This window comes from Dasypus novemcinctus, chromosome 28 (genome assembly GCF_030445035.2).
Source record: "Dasypus novemcinctus isolate mDasNov1 chromosome 28, mDasNov1.1.hap2, whole genome shotgun sequence".
Lineage (NCBI taxonomy): Eukaryota > Metazoa > Chordata > Mammalia > Cingulata > Dasypodidae > Dasypus > Dasypus novemcinctus.
Genome location: NC_080700.1, coordinates 44,346,464 through 44,367,661, shown reverse-complemented (window position 1 = coordinate 44,367,661; position 21,198 = coordinate 44,346,464).

Here is a 21,198-nt window from a genome sequence, read left to right as displayed (position 1 = left end):
CATATTTAACCTTTCTCATCTGCAAAATGGGGATAATGATAGCTCTCTCAGGGAAGTGGACATGGCTCAACTGACAGGGCATCTACCTACCATATGCGAGGTCCAGGGTTCAAACCCAGGGCCTCCTGGCCCAAGCGGTGAGCTGGCCCAGCACAGTGCTGATGCACACAAGGAGTGCCCTGCCACACAGGGGTGTCCCCCACATAGGGGAGCCCCGTGCACAAGGAGTGCACCCCACAAGGAGAGCTGCCCAGTGCAAAAAAAACCACAGCCTGCCCAGGAGTGGTGTCTCACACATGGAGAGCTGACGCAGCAAGATGGCACAACAAAAAGAGACAGATTCCCAGGGCTGCTGACAAGAATGCAGGTGGAGACAGAAGAACACACAGTGAATGGACACAGAGAGCAGACAACTGGGAGGGAAGAGGAGAGAAATAAATAAATAAATAAATAAATCTTTTAAAAAAAAAGCTGTCTCACAGTGTTGATAGGAGAGTTACACGATGTTAGTTCATGCCAAGCCCTGGCAGCATTTGGCAAAGGGGAAGGGATCCGTGCGTGGTTATTATTACTGTTATCATCTATTATTTATCGCTCATCCCAGGCCTGCTGTCTGAATGAGGCCTACTCTAGCAACACAGCACTACTTCACCAGAGCACCAAGGTTAGCCCCGAATCTCTCCCCACCAGTTAACGCGTAGACGCAGCGCCCAAACCAGGGGGCACGCTTCTTGCCGACGGAGTCTGCGGTGTTTCTTTTCACTAGATCGGTCTATCCACAGCACTCGCAAGTTATTCCTGATGGGGCCGATGTGGACCTGGGAAAATTCTTCCTCCATTGCGAGTCCAGTCGCCTGAATCCAGCCCCAGGGGCCTGCGGTGGCGCGGTTCACAGCTGGGCCCTCCTGGAGCATTGCGCAGCCTGGACAGATCCCAGAGTGACAGGGTGGGGGGATTTGTGGGATCGTGGGGGCTGGGGTGGGGGCAGCTCGGCGGCAGGCACAGCAGCACGGCCGCTGCGGGGGCGGGCGCTGCCCCAGCCAGAACCCAGGTCCAGCAGCACCTGCTGTGCGTGGAATTCCCACGGACGCCGTGCAGAATCGGAAGAGGGATTTCTCTGTGAAGCGGGCGGGGGTTCTGTTTAATGAGGGGAACTGGGCACTCAAGCTGGGGAGATGACACGAGCTGACATCTTGACAAAGAAATTGCAGGCTGCTTTCCATCGCTAAGTGAAGTCGCCCGAGCAAGGCTGCCCTGCGCTGGTGGCTCGGTGGCTCAGAGGCCCGCCCACCGTCCAGCCCTGGGGCGCCGCCGCCTTGCAGCCGGGAGCTGGAGCTGCGGGGGTGCGCCAGCTTGCACGAGGCCTATTCCTGAAAATCGTGCGCCCGTGGCGTTTATAAATATTGTATCTTTCATCGACATGGTAATGTCGGTGATGCTTCATTGGTGATGGGCTGTCAAGGGCTCTTGAACGATTCCCCTTGCAGTTTCCCAAGCAGCTAATTGACTGTAAACACGTGAAGGGGAGGGCGCTTTCTATTTGAAGCAATACGCTGTTTCAAGCGAATCCTTTTGTGAACGAGCTCCCCTAACTGTCCCCTCTGGTAAAGGCGCTTCTCTTGGGTGCGGCCCGTAACGCACGGGCACCGTTTTGGACTTCGGCCACCCACCCTGTTCCTGGAGAGCTGGAGACCAGGGAGGGGAGCAGAGCAGAGGGGGCAGCCGGGGAGGCGAGGGGTGAGCGCCTGCTCTCGCGGAGGCCACGAGGGGCCCCAGTGAGGTCCACGCGCCCCTCACTGCACAGGTGGAGAAGGCGGGGCTCGGAAGAGGCGGGGTGACACTCCCGAGGTCCCCCCTGGGGGGTCAGGAGAGGGGCCCCTGTGCTCACGGGGGTCTTCAGAACGAAAGCGTCCTGAGGGTCTCGCCCTGGCTTTCCGTGGGGCTGGTGTCGGTTGAGCCCTCCCCCATTTGGGGCAGGGGGGGTTTCTCTCGGCGGCACAGGGTGCCCCGGTTCCTCCACCGTCCGCTGAGAACAGCCCGTGCTTCTCTCAGAGCCCGCGAGAGGCCTGAGGGCCCTGCAGAGCCCCCTCCTCTTTGGGGGTAGCAGGGATTGAACCCGGGACCTGCGCTTGGGAGGCGCACACCCAGCCACGGAGCTCCCCGCCGCGCCACAAAGCCCCCTCTCGGCCTTCTCTCCTCCAGGAGAGGACAACCAGGCGTTTAGAGCAGCAAACGGCTCCCTTTGCCCATTTTAGCCAACAGCACAGGTTAACATTCTTCTGACCAGGGATTTTTTTTACATTTTATAGATACTTTAAATAAAGCCATAAAAATAAAAACTCAGATTTGCAAAAACTAACATGTTGGAAGAAGATAGATAGGAGGAACATTTCAATTTTCAAAATGTTAACTTGATAAAAACAGACTTCTTTTAGCATTCCTAAATGCCTATAAAATGTGATTATATTTATAAAATTAGAAAAAAATTATTCAAGCATGTTTTATTGGGTATAATTTATCTGCAACCAAACTATTGCAACAAGTGTAAGCAAAATGATTTTTTAACAACATATATAACCACAACTAGCTCTTCTTCCTAAGCTACGTTCTATGGAACACTAGCATCCGAAGTTATTAATTAGGAATTCCATGAAAAAAATGTTTCACAGCCAAAGCAATGGGAGATGCAGAGTTTAACAAAGTCGAATACATTTTATTTTGCTGCAGGGCCCCCTTAGAGATTCAGATAGGCTGATACATACTTGTATTAGGTGTTTACTGCGGTGGAGCAAACTTGTGCCTGGAAAAACCTTTAGCGTCTCTCGGTCTTTGTGCCATCACCTCCAGGGGCAGCTGGACTGGGCAATGTGGGCCGGGTTCTCCTGTGAGGTGGCACTCGAGCAGCGCCTGCGGCCCCCCAAGGCTTGCCCGGGCTTGGAAGATCTGCCCCCCAGAGGCCTCACCCTGTGGCTAGCTCATGGGCGTTGCGGGTGGTGGGTCTCTCTCCCAGGGTAGGAGGGCTGGCTCCTCCCTGGGCACAAGGCAGAGCTCAACGTCCTTGGGAGGCAGACTCAGAAGTCGCCTGCCACCGGTCATGCTCTCCTGCCAGTGCCCAGCCCTGGGCCGGCGTGGAGGGGATCCCACGGCCTGTGGAGCAGGGGGCGCAGCTCTGGGGGTAGAGCAGGAGGGGCAGCTCTGGGGGCCTCTGGCGATGGTGCCACCACACTGCGCAGCATGAGGCAGAGGCGAAGGGCTGGGCCCTTTTGCTGGCGGTGCACAGGCCAGTACGGCCGAAGTCCAGCAGCTCCAGTCCAGCCCCACCTTGGTTTCTGACAACACCGGGTCTTGACGGAAGTCCTGGCCTCCAGAACCTGACATGAGAGGCGCTGTAGTTGCTCAGTTGATGATCAGAGGTGCCAGCTTGATTTGAAGCAAAAAATAAAGCCTGAAACTAACTAGAAGTTAAGAATGGACAATTACGATGACAAAATCATTATTTAGATGCCGTTCTATTATGAAATAGCAAAAGGTTAATATCTGAAGCTGCTGACACTGGCCGGATTGAGCCTAGACCTGCGCGGTCCCAGCCTGTTCATGGTTATGCTGGACCCAGCCTCGCCCTTGCGTCTGCTCACTATGACGGTCCTTCTAGGCTGACCCTTTCTTAGTTCATGGTTTTCAGAGCTAGCTCATCCTTGCGTCTGCTCACTATGATGGTCATCTAGACTGACCTTTCCTTGTTTGTGGTTTTCAGAACTCCCTCACCCTTGCATCTGCTCGCTATCGTGGTGGAGACCCCTCTCCCTTCCCCTGTCTGAATCCACTAAAACGCCAGCTCCCCCTGGTTTGGGGAAGGCAGCTTCGAAGCCCCCGTCTCCTGTCCTTCCTCGGGTGGTAACAGACCTGCTTGCTCTCAGGACCGCCCCGGTGTGGACTCCAAGCCCCCTGCTCCCGGCAGAGCCCAGAGGGGCAGAGGGTTTCCTTCGCCGACACCAGGATTTGGAGAAAAGCATCCCCTGGAAGGGCCAGCCAGCGGGACTGGTGGACGGGGTTTCCTGCGCTCCGCCTCCCTGAGCTGGGAGCTCGCTGACTTTGACGTGGCCGCGTGGGGCTTGCGGAGGGCAGCGAGGCGGACGGAGGGAGGGGACGGGGGAGGAGGCGGGTTAGCCGAGTAGGGGCGGATTCCAAGCAGCTCGGTCGCCCGTCGCACGTGAGAACGTGGCCTTGCCATGGCGCCGTGGCCGCGGTTTTTACTGTTAGAATGAAGCAGAGGTAACTTTTGGGTCAAGCCCATGTCCTAGTGGCCAGAACCAGTTTATTCTAGTTCCAAAGTGAAAAACAAAAACAGGCCCTAATCCAGATCTTGGGATCGGAGCCTCTAATAGTCTCATTACTATGCATGAGGTTAGATAAGGTTCTATTAATATGCATAAAGGGGATGGGGTTTTGAAACCAGGGAAATAGAAACTCCACTAAGTCAGGAGGAACGGTCACTTCCGTCAGGGGCGAGTGAAGTGGCAGCTTAATATGTCGTTTTCTCCAAACGCGCTTTCCCGCCGATCATCACAGAAGCTCGTTTGCCACGGGGTGCGGTTCCCGGCGTGAGTTCGCACCCCAACTCTTACGGTGGGTGCTCCTCGAACCCCCAGCCCTGGTGACCCCCGCTGGCACTTGGGGGGCCCTGGGGTCGCGCTGTGACTCTGGGTGATGTGCTGGAGCCCAGTGTGTGGCCCAAGCCGGGCATCAGGCCGTGCGGGCAGAGCCGGGGCGTTCAGGCACGTGTGGGTGGGGGGCAGCCGCCAGGCGTGGAACGAGCGCCCCAGGGTGGACCTGCCTCGGCTGCCCAGCGGGCGTCTGCGCCGCCGCTGCTCACGCTGTCCCCGAGGCCGGCGGGTGAGCGCGAGGGGAGCCTCGGTGGGACCGGATTTCGTCTGGGTTCTTGGCTACGCTGCAGACGTGCATTTCAAGAGCACGCCGGGTGAGTCAGGCCAGTGATTTATTCAGGCAGGGAGGGAAGAGAAATGGAGAAAATAACAGAGCAGGGGTCCCAGGTAGAGAGGAAGGGGCTGGAAAGTGATCAAGATGGCTGATTTACGGACTACAATTCCCCGTTATAGATTATAAACGCCCAGGTTTACTTGTGTGGCCACGTGGCAGAGGAAAAATGGCGAGAGCAGAGGGCAGGAGGGGTCCGCAGGTGAGAAGCAGGAGAGAGTGCTCAGGCCCGGTGCCCCCCCTTTTTGTCTTTATTATTTATTTTTTTAATGTTACATTAAAAAAATATGAGGTCCCCATATACCCCCACCCCCCTCGCCCCACTCCTCCCCCCCATAACAACATCTTCCTCCATCATCATGAGACACTCATTGCACTTGGTGAATCATCTCTGAGCATCGCTGCACCCCTTTTGAACTGCTAATTATCCCACCCCTTTGCTAACGGCAGGGGAGGAGTTCCAGCTGTTCTCCGTTTTGATTGCTTATTTCTCCCATCAATCCCCCAGGAGGGCCCAATGATAAAAGTCCTTAGGGCTATCCTGGGCTTCTCCTGGCTTCTGGAGGAAGTCTTCTGAGTGGCAGAATTTGGGGGAGGGTCTTCGTGCAGCCATCTTGAGGTTGTTGATGTCCACGTGGACTCTCTGCCAGGTTCCAGATCCATCTATTGATTCCCTGTTTTACTAGCCGGCTTCACTGGGTCACAGCCGAGGCCCAGAAGAGCCAGGAGACCCCAGGGCTGGGAGACCCCAGGGCTGGGAGACCTCAGGGCCGGGACACCCCAGGCTGGGAGACCCCAGGACCAGGAGACCCCAGGGCCAGGAGACCCCAGGGTGGGGAGGGAGACTCCAGGCTGGAAGACTCCAGGACCAGGAGACCCCAGGGCCAGGAGACCCCAGGGTGGGGAGGGAGACTCCAGGCTGGAAGACTCCAGGGCCAGGAGACCCCAGGGCCAGGAGACCCCAGGGTGGGGAGACCCCAGGGCCAGGAGACCCCAGGGTGGGGAGACCCCAGGCTGGGAGACCGTGTCTGGAAAGCTCCTGAGGGATCCTGCAAGACCCTGGAACGACACTCCCATTTGGAAGGAGAATCTCATTAGTAACGAGATTCCGGCAGGGGTCAGGGGAAAGCCCCGTACCCCCGAAAGGCCTCACCACTGGCCCCCGGGGAGCTGGCAGGTGGGGCAGCCAATCAGAGCAGCAACCAGCTGGGGCCCCGCCCACACGCTGAGGGGGAGGGACTTTGAAGGCCACAGGCCCCGCCTCACCCTGCTGCTCCCCGCGTCGCGGGCGCCTCGGGCGTGCGCTTTTCTCGTTTTCTTGTCTCTCTTTAAACAAACTTTTATATGAGCATTTATTTATTTTTACTGTATTTTTTTTGGGTGGTACCTAGATCACAGAAAATGGCACATTAAAAAATATAAGAGGTTCCCACATTCCTCCCCCCCCACATCAACCTCCTCCTCATCGTGGACCTTCACTGCATTGGGTGAACACACCTCGGAGCACCGCTGCACCCCGTGGATTATAGTTTACACTGTGGTTCACGCTCTCCCCCAGTCCTTCAGTGGGTTATGGCAGGATATAGACTGTCCAGCATCTGTCCCTGCAGCACCACCCAGGACAACTCCAAGGCCAGAAAACGCTGCCACGTCACAGCTCTCCTCCCCTCTCCCTGCCCGCAGCGCTACGTGCAGGACAAACTCGTGGGATCACATGGATGACCCTCGAGGACCTTCGGGTGAGTGCAGCAAGCCGGGCGCTGAGGGGCAGGTACTTCATGACCTCTCCTGTGTCTTAATAAACTCGTCACTCCCTCGGCTGCCCCACGGCGTGTCCTCAAATTCCTTTATGCCACGTGAGCCCAGAGCCCAGAGCCTTTGCTGAGCCCTCCGTCCTCAGCCTGGTGCTGGCGTCCTCTCCCTTCTCCAGCCCTCCTCGGCTCCTTCACCCTGCCTGGAGCCACTTCTCCTCCACACTCAAGGCAGGTTCCGGAGTTTTCTTCCACCAAAAGCCACGGCGAGGAGTCAGGAAGAAGGGCCCCAAGAGGCTTCTCTGAGCCCCAGGAGACGCTCGGCCCTGCCACCGCGAGGCCTCACCTTGCGCACCGCTTCCTGGGTGGTTGTCCCGTCCCTGCCCCCCGGAGCGGACAGGTCCACGGGGGACAAAGGCACGGGGCAGCCCGAGTTTTTATCCACTGCCCGGGACCTCAATTTCCCCATCTGGCAAAGGGGAAAAAATACAACTACATCTGCTGCGCCCGCTCTGGGGTGTGAGGTCGTCGCTGTGAGCTGCTCTGGGGCGTGAGGTGGTCGCTGTGAGCTGCGCCCACTCTGGGGACGTGAGGTGGTCGCTGTGAGCTGCTCTGGGGGCGTGAGGTGGTCGCTGTGACCTGCGCCCGCTCTGGGGCGTGAGGTGGTCACTGTGAGCTGCTCTGGGGGCATGAGGTGGTCGCTGTGAGCTGCTCTGAGGGCGTGAGGTGGTCGCTGTGAGCTGTGCCCGCTCTGGGGGCGTGAGGTGGTCGCTGTGAGCTGCTCTGGGGCGTGAGGTGGTCGCTGTGAGCTGTGCCCGCTCTGGGGGCGTGAGGTGGTCGCTGTGAGCTGCTCTGGGGGCGTGAGGTGGTCGCTGTGAGCTGTGCCCGCTCTGGGGCGTGAGGTGGTCGCTGTGAGCTGCTCTGGGGGCGCGAGGTGGTCGCTGTGAGCTCTGCCCGCTCTGGGGGCGTGAGGTGGTCGCTGTGAGCTGTGCCCACTCTGGGGACGTGAGGTGGTCGCTGTGAGCTGTGCCCACTCTGGGGGCGTGAGGTGGTCGCTGTGAGCTGTGCCCACTCTGGGGGCGTGAGGTGGTCACTGAGCTGCTCTGGGGCGTGAGGTGGTCGCTGTGAGCTGTGCCCACTCTGGGGGCGTGAGGTGGTCACTGAGCTGCTCTGAGGGCGTGAGGTGGTCGCTGTGAGCTGCTCTGGGGGCGTGAGGTGGTCGCTGTGTCCTGCGCCTGCTCTGGGGGCGTGAGGTGGTCGCTGTGAGCTGCTCTGAGGGCGTGAGGTGGTCGCTGTGAGCTGTGCCCGCTCTGGGGCGTGAGGTGGTCGCTGTGAGCTGTGCCCGCTCTGGGGCGTGAGGTGGTCGCTGTGAGCTGTGCCCGCTCTGGGGCGTGAGGTGGTCACTGAGCTGCTCTGGGGCGCGAGGTGGTCGCTGCGAGCTCCTCTTCAGGGAGCGCTGGCGCGCGCCGGGGAGGGCAGTGCTGGCAGCACCGTGGCTCTCCCCTGCTGCCCCTGCACAGCGTTTATGTCCATCCACGTCCCTTGGGGTGACCCTGGGCAGACGCACTGCTCCGTGGAGGGCCCTTCCCTTGTGTCATTTCCTTCCTTCTCTGAAGAGCAGATGTTCCACCGGGATATCTGGGAAGAGGAGAAAAGGGAAAATAGTTCCTGCCAGGAGCACGTTTTCCTGGAAAGGGGGGTTCTGGAAATAACGGGCCTCCCCTCTGTGTCGTAAATCTCCACACCTAAAGTACACAACTTTGCCCCTGCACAATTGGTGATTAAGTGCCCGGATTGTTATCACAGAGGGAAAAGGGTGGCTTCTATTTTGGGCAGGGAGAATGAAGAGCAAAGCTCGTCAACAACGTCCTCGCCAGGGAGTTTTCCAGCGCTTTGTCCAAGCCCTGTCTTTCCTTCCGGTTGAGAGCAGCAACCCCCTCCACCCCCCACCCCCCACCAGTAAATCCCCTGACCTTTTCCCTTGCTGACACCTTTTCCTAACATGCTTTGCAATCATTCTTCCCTTAATTGTCACATGGAATTAGATAGCATATTTTTTTCCTGAGTGAAGGATGATAAAACTGAGGTGTGGAAATGAGAAAGCTTAAATAAATGGTTTCCAAGTGTTACTGGGTTCTGTCTAGGTTCTTGGCTACGCTGCAGAAATGAATTTCAAGAGCACGTCGGGTGAGTTAGGCCAGTGATTTATTCAGGCAGGGAGGGAAGAGAAATGGGAGAAAATAACAGAAAACAACAGAGCAGGGGTCCCAGGTAGAAGGGAAGGGGGTGAAAAGGGATGAGGAGGGCTGATTTACAGGCTACAATTCCCCGTTATAGATTGTAAATCCCCGGGGTTACTCACGTGGCCGCGTGACAGAGGGAAAAAATGGCGAAAGCGGCGCCAAGAGGGCAGGACACAGGTCCAGAGGCAGGAGAGCAGGGCGAGTGTGAACTCAGCCTGTGCCTGGCTTTTAAACTGTTAATCATTCCACCCCTTTGCTAACGGCAGGGGAGGGGGCTCCAGCTGCTTGATTGATTACCCACCTGTCAATCCCTTAGTGAGGACCCAGTGATGAAGCTCCTAGAGAACATCTGGGCTTTTCCTTGTTCCCAGGAAGAAGTCTTTGTTCTGGGGAGCAGAATCCCGGGGGTGGGGGTCCCCCAGCAGCCATCTTGGGGGTTCCTGATGTCCATGTGGACTCTGCCAGGTTCCAGATCCGTCTATCAATTCCCTATCTTGCTAGCTGGCTTCACAAGGACCTCTTTCCTGGTTTACAGTAGTAATTCCCCATAAAATTCAGTCTAAGTTGGATTGTAGATCCCACAAAACCACGGCCCCCTGTTCTGCTCTGGCCTTAGCTAGGAGCAGGAGCCCCCACGAGCCTGCAGCTCTGGCCGATTCCGGTGGTTGTTGGGCCACGGCTGCTCTCCAGCATCGCCAGGCTGGCTTGCCCCCAGGCTGAGCCGCAGCCCCCCGGGCCGCCTGGGCGGTGGGTGGGGGGCGGTGCAGGGGGCAGAGGACTCGGAGCTGTGCCCTGCCGCTCATCTGCAGGCCAGCTGTAACCAGGGTTAAGAACTGGCGAATAATTATGATTACCAACCATCACATAGATGCCTTGATATCGTAAGATAGCCAAAGGTGAACGCCTGAAATTGCTGAAGCTGGCTAGCGTGGCCCCGTCCCGTTCATGGTGACTCCTCACCTGTGGGAATGCGCGCCTTTGCGATGGTAATTCTAGTTGAAGTCACCGTCGTGTGTACTGACTAGTGGGATGGTAATTCTCGATGGAGCTCACCCTCGGGTATGCTCAGGTTTATGATGGTAGTTCTAGGCTGAACTCGCCCTCGTGTACGCTTACTGTTGGGGTAGTACCTCTAGATGGACCCACCTGTGTACACGTACTATGGGGATGGTCGTTCTAGATTCAGCTCGCCCGTGGGTGTGCTCGCTATTTGGATGGTAACTCTCCACCCACCTCCGTTTATATTAGTACGGATGACCTTGTAACTGACCTTGTTCTGTACACCCCTATCCCAAATCCTTGTGGCTGACCCTGGCTTGCTAACCCCCCCCGTCCATCCTGTTCAGCCCCGTAGTATTTATTGACGAAGGGACCTGTGCCCAGCTCTACCCCAGGTATTCACTGGCAACCCGATGTTACAAAATTGAATTTCTGCACATCAGGGAGGCTTGGGCCATGAGGCCATTGTGCTCCTCTGCTTGTCCCCAGATTCTCTCTTTGAATCCGGGTGTCTCAGGAATTGGCTTTAAAGGGGCGTGGAGGGAGGACCCTGCTTTTGCTCGGTGTCGCAGCGTGTGCCCGAGTCCCCTGCAGACACCACCGTGTCCTGGAGTGAGTGTGGCCCCTGCTGGCTCTGGGCTGGGATTGCCACTGGGTGACACTCGTGGCTGAGGATGGAAGAGCTTTGAGTGGCTATGCCAGCTCTCTTCCCTCTCCCACAAGAGCAGAACGTCCTAGAGAAAATCAGAGGCAGGTACTCAGTGGAGCCTGGAATAGCCAACAAAGGCTTGCAGGAGCTGAGATGTCACAGCAGTGATTCTGGGGTGGAAGGAAGCCGTGTGACTGCAGAGGGAACGGCATCAGCGAGGCGGGAAACAAAGTCCAGACGTGTTGGTGGGTCCCTCTGGGTTCTGGGCTGCCAGGTTCTTGGCTGTGTCACATGAAAGAATTTAAGGATACGCCATAGGGTAGGCAAGGGAGTAACAAGTTTATTAATTTTTTGTGATCTATGTACCTTAAAAAAAGACAGTTTAATAAAAAAATAAAAAAATTAAAATTAAAAGAAAGAGTTTATTAGGATTAAGAAATAAGAAAAGGGGAGCAGATGTAGCTCAAGTGATGGGGCACCTCCCTCCCACATGAGAGGTACTAGGTACAGTTCCTGGTGCCTCCTAAAAAAGAGGAGCAGACAATGAGCAGACAATGGGCCAAAACAAACAAGCAGGGAGTGGGTGTGGCTCAAGCAGTTGTGTGCCTGCTTCCCACGTGGGAGGTCCTGGGTTCAGTTTCCAGTGTCTCCAAAAGAAAAAAAAGAAAGTAGAAAAGAGTGCACAGTCCTAGACACGGGTGCGGGCGTGCTGCAGGATGAGTCGCACCTGTGGGGTCCCAGGTCAGGCCTTTTAAGACTCTCCCCTCCCCCTTCCCAGTGTTGGGGGGCCCCAGCTGTTTGCTGCTCTGATTGGCTGCCTTACGACCCCCACCTGCCAGCTCTTCGGGACCAGTGGGGGGCCTGTTTGGGGTTATCCAGGGCTTCTCCTTGACCCCGGAAAGAGTTCCAAACGGGACTTCATAGCCGGGGCGATCTCCCCAGCAGCCTTCCCCTCAGGAGGTTTCTGGGTGGGTCTGCCGGGCACGGGGTCTGCCAGGCATGTCCTCCGCCCGGCCGAGCCACCTTCCCCCTTTCGCTGTGCTAACCTGCCTCAGACGGGCTCTGAAACTGGGAATGAAAGAATTTCTACTGGTCTTGCATAAGGAGGTCTTTTAAAAAATGGTGTTTCCCAGGGAGCCAAGAGTGCCTGCAGCTGCAAGCAGGAGAACTGCACCCAGCATCCTTGTGGAATCCAAGCCCCGTCTTGATGTAGAGGGGGACTGGGCATCGCCGTCCCAGGTCCACAAGATGGAGGAATAGAGTGTAGATTTACTGGCGCTCTGCTGGGGAAATATTGTGATTAGTAAGGAAGACATTGTAGCACTGATGTGGAGAAAGTGGCCACGGTGGCTGCTGATGGTCGGGAGAGGCAAGAAGAGGCGTGATGTGGGGGCATTTTCAGGACTTGGAGTTGTCCTGGGTGGTGCTGCAGGGACGGATGCTGGACGTTGTGTGCCCTGCCATGGCCCACTGTGTGGACTGAGGGAGAGTGTGGACTGCAATGTGGACCACTGTCCATGTGCTGCAGGGTGCTCCAGAATGTGCTCACCAGGCGCAGTGGATGTGCCGCGATGACGGAAGAGGTTGTTGATGTGGGAGGGGTGGGGTGAGGGGGGTGAGGGTTATATGGGGACCTCATATTTTTTTAATGTAACATTTAAAAGAAAATAAAGAAAAAAAAATGGTGTTTGCCACCCCACCATCAGGGTGTTTCCTTATTCCTCAGTTGTCTTCAAAACACTGTGACTAGGGAGCAGATGTAGCTCAGTGGTTGAGCACCTGCCTCCCACGGAACTTCAGTCTCTGGTACCTCCTTAAACAAACAAACAACACACTGCGACTCATTTCAATCGAGGTGATAGATATAAGACAGACAGAGGGAGGGAGGGGGGGAGGGAATGTGAAGTACACTGGCTTTTTCATGCAGTCGACCGGCATGATTTAAATAGACGAGGGGCTGACACTCAAGGGGCTGAGCGCTGTGCAGGGATTGGAGGAGAAGTTCTGCTCTCCCTTCGTGAGCTGGCAGGCGTGCGGCCAATTTCTGGGAGTACATGGATGTCAAACGGGACAGATTAAGGAATACCTTACAGCCCGAAAGCACGGAATGACGTGCTCGTTTCTCCACAAACGCAAAACACTTCTCAACCATAAAAGTAAGTTTGGAATGTTAAGCTCGGGTTTCCCCCTTTGTGACTACTTAAGAAATTAACCTCACAACGCATCCTTTCTTTTTGCCGCCCCCCCGTGCACACGCTCACCTGCCCGTCAGGTAACCGAGCGGGTCCGCGGCTGCGGCCCCCCAGATCCCACGTGCCCCCTCGTTCTTTTCCCCAAGGCGAGAACGCTCACCTCGGGGCCGGTGGTGCCGACGGAGTCCTCCTTCTGGGCCTGGAGGTGGGCGCTGCCAGTCCCCCGCTGGCAGTGATGGCGGCCAACACAAGCGCCCGACGCTGGGGGACGCAGGACGGGCCAGGGAGCAGCACTGGGGCCTGCACGCCCCTCCCCAAAGGCGGTTCGCTCTGTTTGAGAAAAGGAAGAGAAAAGTCTTAACCGCCTGCTTCTTGGCCACGCCCCTGCGGTGCAGGTGTGATGTGCTTTCCGCGCCTCTCTGTGCCCCTGTCTGGACGAGACGCTTCCATCTGAGGACCTGCCCCTTGCCCTCTGCTCTTGGCCCCGACTCCACTTTGCTGCAGCTGCCCTCCCCTCTGTGTTAGAATCAGCTTTAGGGCAGATAATGTGTGCGCCTTCGTACCCTCAGCACTTAAACGAGAGCTTGGGGCAGAGTAGGCTCTCAAACGACGCTCTCTGAGCAAATGAGTGACCCAGCGTCCAGGAGCAGAGATCCAGCAGCGAGTGGCCAGGGTCCAGGTGAATTCAACAAGGACTCAGCTGAATCCGCCCTGAATTTTGGAAAGTCCTGGATGTGGCACAGCACCGAGGAAGAGTCCATAAGAGGTGGTGGAAAAGGAAGGAGGAGAAGGGCAGCGAGAAGTGGTCATGGGAAGGTGAGCACGGCAGCCAAGTCTTCACCCAAACGCTCAGGAAACACTTCTTGCTTTACCTGCATTCAGCAGGAACGAAGTGCTGCGTGGTTTAGGAAGTGAATGATTTTTGGTGGGTGGAGTAGAAGGTAATCAGAGCTTCAAGTAGAAGCAGAAATGATTTCCTCTAGTGCTGAGTCCACTTTTGTTGAAAGGCCAAGAGCAGGAGGTGAGACCTGCCAAGGGAGCTTCTCCTGGTCTCAGGTGTCGTATTTTGGTGGGGAGAGTGGAGGCTGCCGTGGAAAGCAGCTGAACCTCTCCTCGGTGTGCTCAGGGCAGCTGGCCTGGCGCAGGAGACGTGTGTGGTGAAATCTCAGGGAAGCAGATTCCCCGAACTGTCTGAAATATTTTCTACACTGGGCTTTTTTGCAGAGAAGGACAATTGACAAGAAAACCAGCTTGTGCCAGGCATTTAGTGAAAAAGAAAAAGGAAGCGTGGTTTCCAGGGCCTCAGCGGCTCAACCTGCTTCTAGCACCATTGTTCTGGGAGCCTGACTTTACTAGGGCAACTTCTTGGCCAAACAAAACCTCATAATCTAAGGTGTAAACTGATGTCAGGTGGTGGGGGGGTGAATGAGGGGGTGGGGCCCAGAGCCCCCCACTTGGGCCGGGTTCTCCCCCGTCCATCGTCCACCCGCAGCTCTAACGGGCAGCTTTGAGCTCCCTCGAGCACGGCTGGAAAGCCGCCACCCCACACTCGCCACCTGCCCAGGCCTCCTGGACCGTGAGCTGCTGCCCTGTGCTCAGCGGCCAGAGGAGGCTTCAGGGAACTTAATCCTGAGGGCTCACGCGGGAGGAGAGCCCGACTCCAAGACCCAGAAGGAGCACTGGGGCACATCCAGCCCAGCTCCCCAGCTTTCTAGTTGAGGAGTGCACGGCCCTGGGCGACACAGCGCGAGGCCTGCAGGATGGGCTGGAAACCAGGAAACTAGCGCAAGTCCCATAACCCAGTTTATTTTCTTGTTCAGCATGGTGCCTGTTTACATTTGGAATAATTAAAAAGAAATAAAGGGAAGTGATGTGGCTCAACGATAGAACATCCGCCTACTACATGGGAGGTCCAGGGTTCAAACCCAGGGCCTCCTGACCCATGTGATGAGCTGGCCCATGCGCAGTGCTGATGCACGCAAGGAGTGCCGTGCCACGCAGGGGTGTCCCCCATGTAGGGGAGTCCCACGCAGAAGGAGTGCGCCCCGTAAGGAGAGCCGACCTACATGAAAAAAGCACAGCCCACCCAGGAGTGGCGCCGCACACACGGAGAGCTGACGCAGCAAGATGAGGCAACAAAAAGCAACACAGATTCCTAGTGCCACCTGACAAAAATGCAAGCGGACACAGAAGAACACACAGCGAATGGATACAGAGAGCGGACAATGCGGGGAGAGGGGAAGGGAGAGAAATAAAATCTTAAAAAAATAAAATAAAAAGAAACAGAATAAGAGCTAAAACAAACCCGAGAAAGGTTTTTCTGGTGAAGCACCAGTCGATGTGCACATGCAGTTCTCCAGAATCACCCCTCGAGCCGTCAGGTTGAACGGTCTCGTCCTGCTGCGCGGGCTCGTTTTACACCCAGCAGCAGGATGGTGAGCCTCTGAGGCTTGTGAGGCGTCCTTCTGTCACAGAGGACACTCTTCAGCTCTGGTTTTCATAGCTGGGTGTGGTGGATGGAGAGATGTGATGTTGGGAGAGAGACAGAAAAGCATCGCGAGCTCTGGTTGACGCAAGAGTCTTCCAGGGAGGAGGGATGTGGCTCGGTGGTTGAGCACCTGCTTCCCATGGTGAGGTCCTGGGTTCAAGCTCCAGTACCTCGTAAAAAGAGAGAGACTTCCAGGGAGCCTTCAGGTGGGAAGACACGTTTTCCCTCCTTCGAGCCCAATGAATCTCTTTCCACCATAGCTGTGTCCGGCCCAGGTGGCCATTTCACAGGGGGGTCCTGGGATAGTCAGTCTGCAACACAGGATTCAACTCGCAGGCCTTCGTCGCTTGCGCAGGTGCACAGGCGTCAGCAGCTGCGGGCACCCACTGCTGAGGGCGGGCGGTGCTGGCAGGAAGTGCCCTGCTGAGCACCGCACACTCTCTCCAACCCCCTGCCCACCCGCTGCCAGCGCAGGGAGGGGACACTAGACTAGCTTGGAACAGGCAGGGGGAGGGGGCTGAAGCCGCAGTGGGAAAAGGGAGCGGGTGGGTTAGCGTGGAGGAACGGGTGTGTCAGTGCTCGCCTGACTGTTGCGCTGAAGGTTTAACAATCGGCCAGTACTTTTTTTTTATTTTTAAAGATTTATTATTTATTTCTCTCCCCACCCCCTGCCCCGGTTGTCTGTTCTTTGTGTCCATGGGCTGTGTGTTCTTCTTTGTCCGCTTCTGTTGTTGTCAGCGGCATGGGAATCTGTGTTTCTTTTTGTTTCGTCATCTTGTTGTGTCAGCTCTCCGTGTGGGCAGTGCCACTCCTGGGCAGGCTACACTTTCTTTCGCGCTGGGCGGCTCTCCTTACAAGGCGCACTCCTTGCGTGTGGGGCTCCCCTACGTGGGGGACACCCCTGCGTGGCACGGCACTCCTTGCACACATCAGCACTGTGCATGGGCCAGCTCCACGCGGGTCAAGGAGGCCCGGGGTTTGAACCGCGGACCTCCCATGTGGTAGACGGACGTCCTAACCACTGGGCCAAGTCCGCTTCCCTGCCAGTACTTTATACCAGAGTATGGATTAGACTCCGTTCCTCTGTTACGTGGTTGCTTTGCAATGTCAAGCGATTTCTTCACATGAGTTGGGGCATGAGAGCAATTGCTAGCTGGGGGTGTGGAAGCCAGAGCTGTGGCCCACCAGCCGCCCCCTAAGGGGATGAGAGCACAGAGACAAGGCCAGGCAAGACGCACTTTACCGCTGGTCGAGGCTCGGCCCTGGCCTCCGGTGCCGCTCTCTGGAGCTTTGCTGAGTATGGGAGCCCCCAAAGCCCCCTTCCCCTGGGGGTACTTGTCGCTTCTGGAACGTGCATCTCCTCAGATGGGCAAGTGCCGCAGGCTGATCATAGGACAGCGTCGAGAGGTGGCTCCAAAGTTCCCCTTTCCATCTTCAGACCGGGCTTTAGATTGTAGCAGAGAGCACCCAGATCTGGAGTGAGGACAGTGGGAAGCACCGCCCAGTGCCCTGAGTGGAAACACCGTCCAGTGCCCTGTGAGAAACACTGCCCAGTGCCCTGGGGGAAACACCGTCCAGTGCCCTGTGAGAAACACTGCCCAGTGCCCTGTGAGAAACACTGCCAAGTGCCCTGTGGGAAACACCATCCAGTGCCCTGTGGGGAAACACCGGCCAGTGCCCTGTGAGAAACACTGCCGAGTACCCTGTGGGAAATACCATCCAGTGCCCTGTGGGGAAACATCGTCCAGTGCCCTAAGGGAAACACTGCCCAGTGCCCTGGGGGAAACACCGTCCAGTGCCCTGTGGGGAAACACTGCCCAGTGCCCTGGTCTCTGGTCCAGTGCCGCCATCTCAGTGCAGTGAATGTGCTACTCAAGGTACAACTTTCATAGTTGGAGAGTGAATTGGCCAGTTACTAGCTGTCTGGATAAGGGGAAGTTATGTAGCCTTAGTTTCCTCATCTGTAAAATTAGGATAATACTACTTCTCTGGACTGTTGCAAAAATTAAATAAGATACTACTAGTAAAGGGCTTAGCCTGGGGAAGTGGCTGTGGCTCAAGCGATTGGGCTCCCGCCTACCGCACAGGAGGTTCCTGGTTCGGTTCCCAGTGCCTCTTAAAGAAGACAGCGAGCTGGAGTGACAGGCAGGTGCAGCAAGCTGATGCCACAAGATGCCACAGCCAGAGACAGAAGAAGAAACACACAATGAGAGACACAACAAAGCAAGGAACAGAGGTGGCTCAAGAGATCAGGCGCCTCCCTCCCACGTCAGAGGTCCTGGGTTCAGTTTCCGGTGCCTCCTAAAGAAACAAAGAAGATGAACAGACACAGCAAATGCAGACAACGAGGGGGTGGGGAGAAATTCATAAATAAAATAAAAAAGTAAAAAGGGCTGAGTCCGGATCCCTCCCCACGGCCTGCTGTCTGCAGGTGACCTGTTGTCCCTGGGGAACCTGGGCTGTCTGTGGAGTCACAGGGGACTTCTGAGCACAGAGGGGCGGGGGGGGGGGGTGAGGGCTTTGCCCGAGGCAAATAGCTTGAAACAGGCCGGGGAGGACGCGGGACACAGTGCTCGGCCAGCGCCCCCAGCGCGGCTCCGTGTTATCTTCCACCGTCCCGAGGCTGCCGACACCAACGGGCTGGGACCTGCCACCCCAGGCGCCCTGAGTGCTGCGACTGCGGGAGCAGCTGGGGGAGGCTGGGGGGCCCCTGCAAACACGCAGAGTCTGGCTTGGCTCTGATTAGATAAGCCGCTCGAGCAAGGCGGCTCCCACCGCAGTCAAGGCCCGTCTGAGCATTGGGGCCGGGCCCTCCTGGCACGGGTGAGGGGTGGACCCCGGCGTGGTCTGCGCCTGGAGATCGAGGCTGGGGACAGGGGCAGAAGTGGGGCTGGAGCCCGGCGGCTGCCTCCAAGGCGTCCGCACGGCTTGGTGGAGTGGAGGCAGACACGGGAGAATTCCGCCCTGGAGGTTTGAAATCCCAGCGAGCCTGGTCTTACCGGATTCTCTCCAGGTTCTTTGACTCTGCTACAGAAGTGCATTTCAAGAGCACGCCGGGTGAGTCAGGCCAGTGATTTATTCAGGCAGGAAGGGAAGAGAAACGGAGAAAATAACAGAGCAGGGGTCCCAGGTGGAGAGGAAGGGGCTGAAAAGTGAAAAAGAGGGCTGATTTACAGACTACAATTCCCCGTTATAGATTATAAGTCCCCGGGGTTACTTGCGTGGCCACGTGGCAGAGGAAAAATGGTGACAGCGGTGCGCAGAGGGCAGGACAGCTCTGCAGGCAAAAGAGCAAGAAAAGAGCAAGGCGAGCGGCAGAGCCTCGCGGTTTGCTTTGGAATTGCTAATCATTCCACCCCTTCTGAATGGCCGGGGAGGGGGCTCCAGCTGTTTGATCGGTTACCCACCCTCAATCCCTTAGTGAGGACCCAGTGATGAAGCTCCTAGAGAACGTCTGGGCTTTCCCTTATTCCCAGGAAGGAGTCTTTGTTCTGGGGAGCAGAATCCCGGGGGTGGGGGTCCCCCAGCAGCCATCTTGGGGGTTCCAGATGTTCACATGGACTCCTTGTCAGGTTCCAGATCCGTCTATTAATTCCCTCTCTTACTAGCCGGCTTCACTAGAGCCAGAGGGGAGTGAACAGATGGCGTCCAAGCCGCACACGTGTCAAAATGTGCAGGCTGAAAACGCCCTGCGCGAACAATTGCAGGAGTCACGCCCTTGGCCACAGCGTCCGCTGGCTCGTCCACCAGCGCTGGGGCAGGAGCCACGGGGGCAGGAGCTGCAGGGGCAGGAGCCACGGGGGCAGGAGCCGCGGGGGGCAGGAGCTGCAGGGGCAGGAGCCGCGGGGGCAGGAGCCACGGGGGCAGGAGCCGTGGGGGCAGGAGCCGCGGGGGCAGGAGCCGCAGGGGCAGGAGCCGCGGGGGCAGGAGCCGCGGGGGGCAGGAGCTGCAGGGGCAGGAGCCACGGGGGCAGGAGCCACGGGGGCAGGAGCCGTGGGGGCAGGAGCCGCGGGGGCAGGAGCTGCGGGGGCAGGAGCTGCGGGGGCAGGGGCCGCGGGGGCAGGAGCCGCGGGGGGCAGGAGCCGCGGGGGCAGGAGCCGAGGGGCAGGAGCCGCGGGGGCAGGAGCCGCGGGGGCAGGAGCCACGGGGGCAGGAGCCGCGGGGGGCAGGAGCCACGGGGGCAGGAGCCGCGGGGGCAGGAGCCGAGGGGGGCAGGAGCCGCGGGGGCAGGAGCCGAGGGGGGCAGGAGTCGCGGGGGCAGGAGCCGCGGGGGCAGGAGCCGCGGGGGCAGGAGCCGAGGGGGGCAGGAGCCGCGGGGGCAGGAGCCGAGGGGGGCAGGAGCCGCGGGGGCAGGAGCCGCGGGGGCAGGAGCCGCGGGGGGCAGGAGCCGCGGGGGCAGGAGCCGCGGGGACAGGAGCCGCGGGGGGCAGGAGCCACGGGGGACAGGAGCCGCGGGGGCAGGAGCCGCGGGGGGCAGGAGCCGCGGGGGGCAGGAGCCGCGGGGGGCAGGAGCCGCGGGGGACAGGAGCCGCGGGGGCAGGAGCCGCGGGGGCAGGCAGGAACTCGCGCGGGCCGGGCTTTTCTCAGACTGTCTCCCCACGCCCAGCGAGGCAAACGGGATGCCTTCTTTTCATGATGGGGATCAGGTCCGGGGAGCTCAGGGGACCTAAGAGAGCGCCCCCAGGCCAGAAGCAGAACCCCGATCCTGCCTGCTGGAAGCCAGAGGTGGACGGGAGAGGGGAGGCCTGCCGGGCGAGCGGGGTCCAGGCCTCATGTCTCTCCAGGTCCCACCTTCAGGGGAGGCTCCTGAGCAGTTCCGAGCCGGGCGGGGGCTGCCCTGCGCCTCTCCGTCGTCATCAAGGCACCCAAGGGCCAAGAGCAGCTTCGCTGCAAGGCTTCTCCGCCACGGATGAAAAACCACACCCTTCATGACTCCCACAGCGAACGCCTCAAGGCACGTTAAGGGAAGTGGACAGAGCGTCTGTCTACCACGTGGGGGGGGGGGTTCCGGGGTTCAAACCCCGAGCCTCCTGACCTGTGTGGAGCTGGCCCATGCGCAGTGCTGATGCGCGCAAGGAGTGCCCTGCCACGCAGGGGTGTCCCCTGCGTAGGGGAGCCCCACGCGCAAGGAGTGCGCCCCGTAAGGAGAGCCGCCCAGTGCAAAAAAAATGCAGCCTGCCCAGGAATGTCGCCGCACACACGAAGAGCTGACACAGCAAAATTATGCAATGGAAAGAGAAGCACTTTCCCAGTGCCACTGATAAGGATAGAAGCGGGCACAGAAGAACACACAGCGAATGGACACAAAGAGCAGACAGCTGGGGGAGAAGGGAAGAGAAATAAAGAAAAACTAAAAAAATCTTTAAAAAACAAAGGCACGTTAAGTAGCAGGCGCGGTGGCCTGGGGCCTGCGTGCAGTGGGCATTCGGCTGTGGAAGCCGCTTGGAGGCTGCGGTCTGAGCAGGGAGCAAGCAGGCTCTGAACAGGACGCACGGGGTGGGGGTGGGGGGTGGGGGGGCCTGCAGGTCCCGGGTCGGGCTGCACAGGACGAGCGACGTCTGAGGGAGCGGCGCCTGGCAGTGCTGAAAGCCCGGCTTCCCACTGGATAAGCGTCCACACCAGCGGAGGGTGAGCCGTCCACACAGCAGGAGGGCTGAGCCGTCCACACCAGCGGAGGGTGAGCCGTCCACACAGCAGGAGGGCTGAGCCGTCCACACCAGCGGAGGGTGAGCCGTCCACACCAGCGGAGGGTGAGCTGTCCACACCAGCAGGAGGGCTGAGCCGTCCACACCAGCAGGAGGGCTGAGCCGTCCACATCAGTGGAGGGTGAGCCGTCCACACCAGTGCAGCGTGAGCCATCTACACCAGCGGAGGGTGAGGT